Genomic DNA, 13,484 nt, shown 5'->3' on the forward strand with positions numbered 1-13,484 from the left:
GCAGGTGCCTGTAATCCCAGCTACTTAGGAGGCTGAGGCACAAGAATTGCTTAGACCTGGGAAGCTGAGGTTGCAGTGAGCTAAGACTGCACCACTGCACTCCAGCCTGGGTTACACAGTGAGATTCTGTCTCAAAAATATATATACCATCCAGGTTTGCATAATTACACCCTTTGATTCACATTTTCTTAATTGTTTCCCAGTTATAGCAATTTTTAAAAGCCAGGATCCAATGGAGAACTGAACACTGCATTTTCTTTGTCCCTAATTTTGTAATGCAGTACAATTTCTCCATACTCAAGCCTGTAAGGTTAGCTGAGAGAAAGGAAAGTAGACCCAAAGTCAGGGAAGCAAGTTTTATTAACCTGCCGGGCTAACCCGTAATAATCAGAGGAGGCAGCCCTGAGCTTACAAAACGAGAGGTTTATATGGAGTTAGAGGGGCATAAGAGAGTTTCAGGACTGTGATAATTTATCAGCTTGTTACAGGCACAGAGATAGTTTGTTAACTTGTGACAGACTTACATCATCCTGTGACTTTTGTGGTGGCAATTTAAAAACAAACCAACAGGTTTTTACAGGTACCTGAACAACGGGAATTCACAAGTAAGGATAACAAACGTTTGTTTTCCTGTCCTGCCCTGAGCGGCCCAGATGGCTGTAATCAGCCTTTGCTTAATGGTAGCACTTAGATAGGAGCTCAGTAATGCAGCTGCAGAGCAATCGGAGTGAGGGTGCGGGCTCAGCTTGCTGCGCAGTGAGTGTTCTGAGGCAGCTTGTCCCTAACATTCCAGCCTTTTAATAGGTAATAGGAGAGGGTTGTCATCTGGCTGCTTCTTGCTGGATGGGGCAATGTTTGGTGGGGGCTAGATAGTAGGGATTGTCATTCCTGGAGCTGTTGGTATTCTTGGAGCAGCATTATATCTTGTATTGTTCCATGGGTGAAAGCTTTAATACGGTCCTGTAAAAACTGGGTGAGCAGTTGTAAGAGGCAGGGGCCAAATGCTAGAAGGAGGAAAAGCGTTATGGCAGGACCTAGGAGGGGCTGTAGCCAGGGTGCCCAGGAGTTACGGAACTGCTGGGGCCAAGTGAACCTACTTGTCTTTAAGTTTTTGTGCTTGGTCTTTGAGTTTTTTGACAACATCTCGTACTAACTCGGATTCATTGAGGTAGAAACGGCATTGTTCATCTAAAAAGAGGCACAGACGTCCTTTTTCAGCAGTGAGGAGATTTAGGCCTTTGCGGTTTTGTAGGGTGACTGCTTCAAAAGAGTCTAGTTGGGTTTGGAGGTGATTGATAGAGTTTGCTATTTCTTCTAGTGACGATTGGAAGTTTTGGGAGAGGGACTGGAAATATGATAATGAGGTTCCTAGGCTTCCTGCTTTTAACCGACACTAGTTGTGACTCCAGGGACTACTGATAAGGGAGTGAACTGTAACTGATTTTTTTGAGCGAGCGTGGAATATAGCAGGGACGGGAGTTCTTGATTTGGAGAGGCGAGGTTAATGTTGGGGGTAAGGTAGACTAGGGTGCAAGTACCTGTCCCGTTGGTAGGAGACAGAAGTAGGTTGTGGATCCGCAGAGGAAGATGCCTGCGGTGTTAATGCAAACAGACAAGTGGATTGAGAAGAGGTGTGGGAGTGTGTAGGTTCCTCGTTTGGAGGGACTTGGTTCAGCTTCAGCGACCCAGATTGAGGAGGAGAGAGACCCCTTTGAGAACTCCTGTCTGGGGAAGGGGTTTCCATGTTTGAGAAGCAGGAGGGAAGGTAATGTGGAGGGGCTGGGTAAAGAGGCTGTTAGCTTCAGGGGAAACTGAATAATCTACTCAGAGTGAGTCATGGGAAGAGGGATGAGAGATGGCTTCAGCTGAGCTGCAGGCAGAGGGAGGGATGGTGCTTACGTGTATGTGTCTGTTGGCAGAGGCGATACATAAGAATGGGACCTTGGATAGTAGGGCGAGGGAGTTTTGTGCGGCTGTATTGGCAGTATATGTGGAGAGAAGTTTGGTAGCTCTGTTAGTGAGGGCAGTGGGGCAGTTCCCAGTGAGGGTGAGTGAGGGCTCTGTCTACAAAGGCAGAGCCTTTTTGGACGGTGTATGAAAAGCGAATGGGAATATGGTCCCAGGGCTGAGAAATTGGGATGGCTGAGTAGGCAGTGGAGGAAAAGGAAAAACAGGAGCAGCAATGAGAAGCAAGGGTAGAGTTGGAGCATAATATCGAGGAGCGAATGAGACTGAGAGATTGTTCAAGCCTTGTAGAAGTGAGAAGGCTCTTCAAGCGAGCAGAGGCAGCGGGACTGACTATTAAGAGTTAGGAACTTGAGGAAGAATCAGTCTGTATTTGGGGGAAGGAGCTGAGAGGGGTTGAATGGGGAGGTGGACTTTTGTTTTATCAGTGAAGTCTTTTCAGTGGGGGAATACTGGGGTTGGATGGTGAGGGCAACGAGGAGGAGAGAGACAGGGGCAGAAGAAAGGGAGGCTGCTTATGCTGCCTCGTTGGCCTTTCTGTTTCCTCTTGAAATTTCATCGGACCTTGTGTGGTGTCCTCAACAGTGTATAACTCCTGCTTTAGCCAGGAGGTGTGCAGCTTGAGGAAGTGGTAAATAAGGGGGCCATTAGTGATGGGGGTCCCTTTGGCAGTAAGAAATCCTCTCTCTTGCCAGATGGTGATGTGAGAATGGAGAATGTGGTAGGCATATTTGGAGTTGGTAAAAATGTTGACTTGTTTGCCTTTGGAGAGGGTTAGGGCCCTGGTGAGAGCTCTAAGTTTTACCTTTTGGGAGGAGGTTCCTGGGGGTAGGAGTTTTTAGCTTTAATTACCCAGCGATTTTATGGGAGTTGACTGACTTGGAAGAGGAGCCGTCTATAAATAACTGGTTGTCAGGATTGGGGAAAGGTTTGAGGGAGATATTAGGGAAATGAGGCTGTAGGTGATCAAGGATTTCAGTACAGTAGTGGGTGGGAGAGGAGGAAGATACTGGAAGTAGAGATGCAGGATTAAGGGGAGCACTTTTGGAGAGGCGCAACAGGGTTTTGAAGAAAGAGGGCACGGAGTAGTTGGATACGAGAAGGAGAAAGTGTGCTCAGCACTTGGGAGGAGAGATTTTGTAGATTATGTGGGCTGTGGATTGTGGTGTTTTGACTGAATGCTAGTTTCTTGCTTTCTAAGACTAGGGCGGCGGCCGCTGCTGTTGAGGCAGGTCACGCCTTCAGGCAGTGTGTCTAGTTGTTTAGACAGGTAACTACAGGAGTGAATGAAGGAGGACTTCCTTTCTGTTGGCCAAGGACACCAAGGGCTATTCCGTGGTTTTTGGCTGTGGAGAGAATGAAGGGCTGAGAGATGTCGGGCAAGCATAGAGCGGGAGCGGTTACGAGGGTGGCTTTAAGTTTGTGGAAGCCAGGGATTGTGTTGTGAGAAGGATTTAGGGGCTTTCGGGCCTTTAGCTGCTTCACAGAGGGGGCAGGCTAGGAGGGCAACATTGGGAATTCATATTCTGAAGAAGCTTGCTACTCCTAGGAAAAAGGATTTCACCTTTAGAGGTGGCTGGGAGCAGGCTGTCTATCAGTCCTGTGCTGGGGTTATGGCTTGGGCCCTGGGGGAGAGCTGGATTCCTAAGCACCTCACTGTTGGAGTGGAGAGTTGTGCTTTGGAGGGGAAAAGCCGATATCCTTACTGGCAAGAAAGTTTAGAAGGGTAATAGTGTGAGTCTGAGAGTCCTCCAGGGAGGGGCTGAGAGGAGGAGGGTGTCCTCGTACTGGAGGAGCCAGCCAGGGGAGAGGTCTAGAGAGGTGAGGTCTTGAGCTAGAGCTTGTCCAAAGAAATGGGGGCTATCTCTAAAGCCTCGGGGAAGGACTGTTCAAGTAAATTGTCGTGACTGGAGGTTTTCAGGGTCAGTCCACATGAAAGCAAAGAGATTTGGGGAATCAAGGTGAAGAGGAATGGTAAAAAAGGCGTCTTTTAGGTCTATTACGGTGTAATGGGTTGTGTCCGGAGAGAGGAGGGAAGGGAGCGTATAGGGGTTGGGAACTACCAGATGGATGAGAAGGACGGCCTGATTGATAGCCCAGGGATCTTGGACTAGCCAGTATGAGCCATTGGCCTTTATGACAGGGAGTATGGGGTATTGTATGGAGAGTGAGTCGGCCTAAGGTGGCTTTATTCTCTTGACAACAATCAGTCTTCCTACTCGCTCTCTCTCCTTCTGCCTTGTGAAGAAGGTGTCTGCTTCCCCTTTATCTTCAGCCATAATTGTAACTTTCCTGAGGCCTCTCCAGCCATAGGGAGCTAACTGTGAGTCAATTAAGCCTCATTTGTTTATAAATCACCCAATCTTGGGTAGTTCTTTATAACAATGTGAAAATGAACTAATTCAATGTGCTAATTCTATTTTATTATAATTTATTGCTGGACCAGCCTGTCCTTATGATCTGGTAGATCTAACAAAACCAAACTCATGGTCTGAACTTTAGCCACATGGTCACTTAGTATCTGGTGTCAGGTAGTCCATCTCTATCTAGGTCCAGTAGTGCGCTAGGAGCTATTAAAGGATATAATTATGCTATATATTTATACAGCATATAATTACCTGCAGGTAGCATGACTGCTAGAGAACCCCACAGGACTACGTGTGATTCTTCTAATAGGGTTTGCCATAAACTCCGCATGCTGCTTTCTTTCAACTGCATATACCTCTAATGCTATTGTCTACCAGACTGTGCGGCTCAGACAGTGGGACTGCTTGCACCGCAGCCTCGCACATACCTCTAATGCTATGGTCTACTAGACTGTGCGGCTCAGACAGTGGGACTGCTTGCACCGCAGCCTCGCACATACCTCTAATGCTATAGTCTACTAGACTGTGCGGCTCAGACAGTGGGACTGCTTGCACCGCAGCCTCGCACATACCTCTAATGCTATGGTCTACTAGACTGTGCGGCTCAGACAGTGGGACTGCTTGCACCGCAGCCTGGACCTGCTGCGAGGCCTTTTCCACCCTAAGCTTTTGTCAAAGGTGGCAGCCTTCTGTGTCACTCAGCAAATGTGTCAGAACAGTATTCCTCAGTACAGGGGGACCACTGGGCCCCCTAAAATCTTCCGTGACTGATGTGGCAGGTCCTTAAAGTTTCAGATAGTTTTCTCCCTCAGGGATGCATGTGTCTCACCAGGTCATCCAACATGCTGGGTACTTCTTACCCAGTCTATTTTAACTGATAAATAAATGGACAGAATGTCCAGACAGTTCAGGTCTCTGGACTATATTATGACGGAGAGTAAAAGAGCTAATACACATTTTGGACAAGTCTCTAAATGTTTGCTGTTGTCCTTCCCATGAATGTGACTTGCTGCTGGTAAATTTCCCACTAAGTACTGCTTCAGTTATTTTACAGATATGTTGATCTGTAAGCTTTTCATTTTCATTCAATTTTAAGTATGTTCTAATTTTTATTATAATTTCTTCTTGCTTCCATGAATAATTTGGAAGCTGTTTTTAGTTTCTAAAAATTCACAGATTTCTTTTGGATAACTTTTTGTTATTGATTTCTAATAGTGCTATTACACATTTGTTATACCAATATAAACATTTAATACTATCTGTAGGCCTAATATCTGGTCAATTTTTATAAATATTTCAAGTGTGCTCAAAAAGAATAGAAATTCTTTAACTGTTGATTAGCCTTACTAATTTTATGTTTATTTATTCAATTACTAAGAATGAATTGTTAAAATCTCTCACCGTGTTTGTGGATTTTTTTTATTGCTCTTTGCAATTCTACTAATTTTGGCTTTATTTATTTTGAGAATGCATTATTGGGTATCCACAATTTTAGAGAAACTAAGAAAAAACCAGAAAATTTAGAAAAGAATTAGAAAAATCTAGAAAAAGATGTCACAATTAGATGACAGAAGCGCACATGGGCTTTATCTGGGTGATGTCTTGTAAGGTTTGTATCCTGGGGAAGGCTTTCACAGCAAGAGATGGACCAGAGGATTGAGGCAAGGGGCCAGCACTCAGAAGGGGAGGAGGGCAGAGGAACTCCTGAGTGGCGAAAGGATCAGAGAGGAGGCTTTCATGTCTCAGTAATATCACTCAGCAGCATGGCGTGGAGTCTGTAGTTCACAGAGCTCCAAAGAGCAGAAGCAGCTTGGGGTCTTTACAGCCTAGGGTTTATCTGTGACAAGCAGATTTTTGGACATAGTTTCTCAGGGGATATAAATCAGGCAGGCTCTAAATGCCTACAAATCTGTGTGTCTGGGCTATGTTTACCACAATTGGATGTGTAAAGATTTGAGTTTGGTGCCAGTGGGCCTTTAAGCTAATGAGTCTCAGCCTGCTGTGAAGAAATAACCTAGGAGCCAGTACACAGAGGCCGTCAGTGTTTCATTTACATAACATGTAGTGACTCTTTCCTTTTCTGCTCACAATTGTTTTACTCATTTCTTTTTGATTTGTTTATTTTACTGAGATAATTTGGTAGGTAAGATTTCAGTTCGTTGTAGTCTGCTAATTCCTTATTCAAAGTGCTCTAATAAAAATTTTGCTCCATCCTTTGTCCCCATTTAAACAAAACTGCTGTGGGTAAGGTCACCAGTGGGCTTCATATTTTGATAACAAAATTTTAATGTTTACAATTTTCTTATGTGTACACGTTTAATTTATGTAATTTCACAATGGGATATCATATATGGAACTCGGTAGTTTTCTTTCCTTGTTTGCTTACTCTGTTAACGCTTTATTGTAACCCATGTGGCAATGTCCCCAATATTTATTATATATAAATGATATTCACATAAAACATATTTTGTTACTAAGTGTTATCTTTTGCCACAAAGGTTTTCCTGTCTTTAGTCTCCTATTTTCTCTCTCTCCTCCTCTCCCCCACCCTTCCTCCCCATTTATGTACATATTTAAATCATTTTAAAAATCATTTTATGTGTCACTTCAAAGCCTTCAGTGTAAATTGAGGGTCTAATTTTGTTTTCCTTGAATTATTTATTTTCATATATTAATTTTTCATCTATACACAGATTCTCAATTTTTTTTTTTTACCATTCTTGCTTATTCTTAATACAACTGTTTTTCTTAATTGATTGAATCCAATAGTTCTATAGTATGTGCTGGTATCTGGTGAGAAAAGTTCTTCCATAGTCTTTTTCTTTGATATAATTTTCTGACTATTCTTTTACATGAACTTTAAGATAACTTAATCTAATATTTAAATGTTTTTGTGATCCTAATGTGAATTTCATTGAATTTATATATAATTTTAGGAGATTTGTATTTTTACAATAGTTTTATTTGTTTCTTTTTTGAGTCACCCAGGCTGGAGTGCAGTGGTGGGATATCAGCTCACTGCAGCCTCCCAAGTAGCTGGTTCTATAAGCATGCGCCAAACCCAACTAGTTTTTTGTTTTGTTTTGTTTTGTTTTGTTTCGTTTAGAGATAGTTTCACCATTTGCCCAGGCTGGTCTTGAACTCCCGGGCTCAAGCAACCCTCCTGCCTTGGCCTCCCAAAGTGCTGAGATTACAGGTATGAGCCGCTGCGCCTGGCCTCATATGTTTCTTATTCAATAGTTTTTGGTAACGTTTTTATAGTTTTTTTTCTTGTAAATCTTCTACCTTTCTTGGTAAATTTACTTTACCTTTATTATTTTCGTTATTGTGAATATTTTTACCATTAGCATTTCAAGGTGCTTATTGCTAATACATTTTGTATTATCAACTTATTTCCAAATACCTTACCAATATTCCTCTTTAAAATATTTGAAAGTTCTGTTTTTCCTAATCTCTATGATTTTCTAGGTATATAATCACATCAACAAAAAGTCTTCTATATATTTGTAATGATTATTTCATTTAAATATGTTGTTACATTCACAGATCCTCCAAGATAATCTTTAATAACAAATAATGACAATAGCCATTCCTACTAGTTCCTGGTTTTAATTGAAATGTTGCTTTATGGTTTAAAATCCTTGTTTTGTAGGCTTTTCATAAACAACAATTATGTTTAGACACTTTCCTTCCATTTCTATTTTACTCAAGGATCTTCATTAGGAATGGCTGTTTAATCTTAACAACAGCCCTCTCAGCAACTATTCATATAATCACGCTTTCTCTTCCTTGAAGTCATTTATATAATTGTGTTAATATACTTAACTGATATTGAAATACCCTTGAATTCCTAAAATACAATGCTCTTTCCCACAGTGTATTACTCTTATTTGTTGTTGCAATTATTAACAACGGTGCTGGGTTTTCATTTAGAATATTCATTCGTATGTATAAGTAAGACTGGTCTATAGTTTTGTTTTTTGTTTATTTTTTTGTTTTGCTTTGTTTTGAGATTGAGTCTCACTCTGTCACCCAGGCTGTAATGCAGTGGCATGATCTCGGCTCACTGCAACCTCTGTCTCCTGGATTCAAGCTGGGATTACAGGCATGCACCATGACACCAGGCTAATTTTTGTACTTTTAGTAGAGATGGGGTTTCACCATGTTGTCCAGGCTGGTCTCAAATTCTTGACCTCAAGTGATCCACCCACCTTGGCTTCCCAAAATGCTGGGATTATAGGTGTGAGCCACTGCACCTGGCCTATCATTTTGTTTTGTCTTGTGTTTATCAGGTTTTCATGTTAATGCTGCACTGTCTATATGAAATGAATTGGTGAGTTTTTCTTTTTAAAAAAATTTGGGATACTTTAACATTGGAATTATCCTTCTTGCAACTTTAGTACATTTTAAATTATGGATTTAAAAATCACTTTACATTCTCATCTTTGTAACTGGTCTATTAACATTTTAAATTCTTAGGTTTTGTCATTTATGTTTTTCCAGAAAATTATACATTTTCTCTAGATTTTCCAGTGTGTTGCTATGTAGTTGCATGCAGCATTTCAAAGTCAATCTTTCTACCTTCATCTTATTTTAACTTCTTGGTAGCATTCTACAGAGTTGAAGATTGTACTTATGAGTTTTGAGTTTCTTAATTCGTTGAATGGATGTGATTAATTTATATCTTTAGTGTGACCATGCAGAGAAATGTATGAGAGATAGTTATATATTTATGAAAATGGAAATTTACAGGAAATCTGAATATTCAATAAACTGTTTGTTGACATTTTTATTTTCTCACTAGTACAGGGTTCATCTCAGTAATTATGCAATCTTCTTCTCCTTTTCTATATTATTTTGGAAAATTACAGCCTTACAATAGAGATCAGAAATTTGTGAATATTATGGCTGATCTGTCTGATAATAGTGTTCTAAGAAAACAGCATCGCAAATATACTCTCTCACCATAATTTTTCAAAACAGAAACTTTGTAAGCAAAGAATCAAGCATTTAAACCAAAGGAAAGTTAGAGTGATATCATCTCTGGTTGAAAAATGTAGATATGTCTTTCTGAACAGATTGTCAATGTCCTTCAAGAACATAACTAATATAAAATTGCACAATACAATTGCTAATAATATGAACTGTACACTTTTTATATTAAAATGATGCTTGCTACAACATTACTAAATTCGATTTCTTCCAAAGATAAAACTCGCCAGGCATGGTTGCTCATGCCTGCAATACCAGCACTTTGGGGGTGCTAAGGCAGGAGGATCACTTGAGTCCAGGACTTTGAGACCAGTATGGGTAACATAGTGAAACTCTATCTCTAAAACAGGTAAAAAAAAAAAAAATTAGCCAAGCATGGTGAAGCAAGACTGTAGTCTCAGCTACTTGGGAGGCTGAGATGGAAGGAACCCTTGAGCTCAAGAGGCTGAGGCTGCAGTGAGCTATGATCATGCCCCACACTCCAGTCTGGGTGACAGAACCACACTTGGTCTCAAAATATATAAAAATAGACAAAACTAGTTTGCTTGCTGAACATGACAAAATATAGCAAGTTTCCAGTAAAAGACGATTAGGACAAACTACAACACAACCTCAGAAAATGCAGCATAGTTAAATCAAAACAGCTTAGGCCATATTCTATATTCCAACCTCTGCAGTGCGAAGGGACTAATATGGTCAGCCAGGCGTTGAGGAAGTCACAGAACTGCTGCTCATACGGTTTTTAAACATGATTTTTAATTCCCCCTAAAGTGAAAGAAATTATCTAACAAAATTTATTATGGTTTAAATTCTATTGTTTTAGTTTTCCTCAAACTTTAACAAATTAAATTATGTAGTTAATTATAGTCATCAAGCTTGAAAAATGTTTCAATTGAACGGAAGAACTTCCTGTGATGAAGCCTCCAGTCATCAAGGAATGAGTCAATATATTTTATGCATAAATTTTCCAACATGTTAAGCGCTAAGCTGTTAACTAAATAGTTATGGGGAAATTGTTATCACCAAATGAAACACATATCCTGGCTTTGTAAATAACACATACTACTTATCTTGATTCCAGTTCATCACTAAACATCTCTTATATGATTTGATCACAGTAACATCCTCAGAGACGGCTGCATGCAGAATCCTGTATTAAACTGTCTCAAGCTGCTATGCTTTTAATGTTCACCTTAAATTTACTTTTGTTCCCCTGCCCTGCCGTCAGCTGTCACATTTTATAGTTTACTCACTTCTGCAAGACCCTTTCAGTACTTGGGACTTCTTAAGAAGCAGAACTCATAACCAAACTTGTTAGAATTCAGTGTGAAGTAAGAATAAGTAGACTCTGGGTAACTGCTGCAACTACCATTACAAATTACAAAAAAAAAAAGTCTACTTTAAAAAAAAAAGATAAGGTTTCACTCCTGTTGGCCAGGCTGGAGTGCAGCGGCACGATCTTGGCCCACTGCCACCTTGCCCTTCCTAGCTAGAGATTCTTGTGCCTCAGCCTCCAGAGTAACTGGGGCTACAGGTGCGCCACTGTGCCAATTTTTAATTTGTTTGTAGAGATGAGATCTCAGCATGTTGCCCAGGTTGGTATGGAATTCCTGAGATCAAGTGCTCCACCCACCTCAGCCTTCCAAAGCGCTGGGATTACAGGTGTGTAATCACTGCACCAAGCCAATGAGGCACTCACTCCTGAATGAAGTACAAGCATTAGTAACATCTCCCCTAGTCTCTCCAGATTGGTTATGCTGCCACAACTGAATTCTAAACGGGTGAAGTAAATTAGTTAGGTTTCTTTGGTAGGTATCAAATAAAACATCCACCTAAATTCTTAAGAACCTTGTTAAATAGCGGAGTTTACAAACTCTCTATACAGAGTCTGATAGCACATTTCTGTTGGAAGACTATGGAATCACAATTAGGACGGTCGAACTATATAGATTAGCAGCTGGCGTAATTGGCTTCCTGTAACTTATTAACAAATTAGGTTACAAAATACAAAGGCAACTTAATGAATCATCATATTTGGCATTGAACTCAAAGCTGACTTGTGATGTGCTTTCCATAATTCAACGTGCTTAATTACCCATATGAATGATTCATTCATACTTCAAGCCTGCTAACACTTTTGGATACCTGATGTTTATGTAATGGTGGCACTCATTTGCTGAGTAATGAGCAGTTTCCCAGGTAAGCAGAAGCAGCCCTCAAAACAATCATATGACACAGTAACAACAGGGCTGCTTTTTGAAGGTTCTAGAAACCCAAGACATGTGTTTCATGAGCCAAATTACTTTTTTTTTCTTTTACCACTTATCCTCAAGTTGTACAAGTTACTTCTATTGTATCAATTCAAATATATTTGGTTATTAGATGTCTAGTTTTTAAAGGCGGACGAGATAAAATTGTATAAATTTACAAGTAATGGCAACTGATAATAATGCTTAAAGGAGTTATTAAAGCAACAGCTTACTACCAACCCTAGGCTTCTGAAAAATCTGCACAGGTGGGAAAAGATAGGGGGCAAAACTCTCAGCATATTTTAACAACTGAAAATGTGCCAGGGAAAAAGTCTTTATTCTGAGAGTATTACCATCTTACTTTTGGGGTATTAAAATTACCTTTTAGGAGATAATTCATTTTCAATTTTTAAGATGTTATTTAACAAAATTAAAAGTTGGTCTTTTCAGTTTAGTCTCCTCGTTTTTAGTAAATTTACCTCCTGTGAAATCTAAGATATGCGAACCACTAGGACATGTGTGAAAACATGTTGCTGTGAGCTACAGTGAATGATTTTACAAAAAGGAAAGTAATTCATGACCACAGACCAGAATATCTGAAGTTTTGGTGAGGTGGATTTTTTTTTACAGTCTTATGACTAACTGTGGAAAAATAATTGGTTAATCTGACAGTGAGTCCCCTTAAAAGGATTGAAGAAAAGGTATCCAAAAAATACCCAGAATCAGAGAAGTGAGAGAATGCTATGTTTATCCCCACTGACATGTGAGGAAAGAACAATTCTGGACCATATACCTTGTAAAATTTCTCAAAATCCACAACTACATTTCTAAGTCTAAAATACATGCTGCTGGTCACAAGGAAGTTACGATCATATAATTGAACCTACTGACATTACATGGAATAATTAACCCAAGTACCATGCGTACTGTAGTGTCTGGTACATATAAGTGGTCAATAACCATTAGTTTTATTACTAGAAGGGTTACCTCTGTCTGCCTCTTGTACCTTCTTATAAAAAGAAGGCAAAGTGAACTGAGTGAACTGTATCTTAAATAGACTGAAGAAAAGCTTTGTATTTGTCTTTTCTCAACTAAGCAATTTCCATAGTGCCTAGCAAGCTATCAGAAATGCACTCAATGAAGGAAATTAAATGATAACTCTTTAAGAACAGAAAGGATTCCCTACAGAGCCCAGCAGAGGCAGAGCACTATGTTACCCAGCCTGGCCTTGAACTCCTGGGCTCCTGTCCTGCAGCCATCCTCCCACCTCAATCTTCCCAGTAGTTGAGACTACAGGTGTGTGCCATGGCACCTGGCTAGGGATAGCTATTATGAGTAGTAATGTAAGATGAAATTAAAAAGACTACTAATAGGATTTAAAATTACAAATGTTTTAAAGATTCTCCAGTACGTTTATTTTACAAACTTTTTTGTACTGTTGACCCTTACACATGGGTTTGAACTGGATGGGTACACTTATGCACAGTTTTTTCAATCAAAAGCAGGTGAGGTCACACAGATCAGTGTTTGTGCTTGGAATGTGAAACTTGTGTACAGAGGGTCAATTGGAGGGCCAACTTTTCTACATATGGGTTTTGCAAGACTTATTGCAGGACTCGAGTATGGGCAGATTTTGGTGTGTGTGTGGCCCTGGAACCAATCCCCAGCATATGCCAAGGGATGACTGTATTTTAATGGTTTACAGTGTTAAAAAGAGAAAAATGCATAAGCACAATTTTGAACACTTAACTATTTATCATATTAATACAAATTCAGATATGCCTTATGTTTATTACCAACTGATGCTCGAATTGCAGCAGCCCATACGTTTGGTTGTAAGTGTTCTTGCCATTCCACGCCAGCTGACACGGAGTCAAATAGTTTAAAATATACACACAAACAGACACCAGAC

Source organism: Aotus nancymaae, unplaced genomic scaffold (assembly GCF_030222135.1).
Source record: "Aotus nancymaae isolate 86718 unplaced genomic scaffold, 86718_ANA_hifiasm-v0.15.2.pri h1tg000033l, whole genome shotgun sequence".
Taxonomy (NCBI): Eukaryota; Metazoa; Chordata; class Mammalia; order Primates; family Aotidae; genus Aotus; species Aotus nancymaae.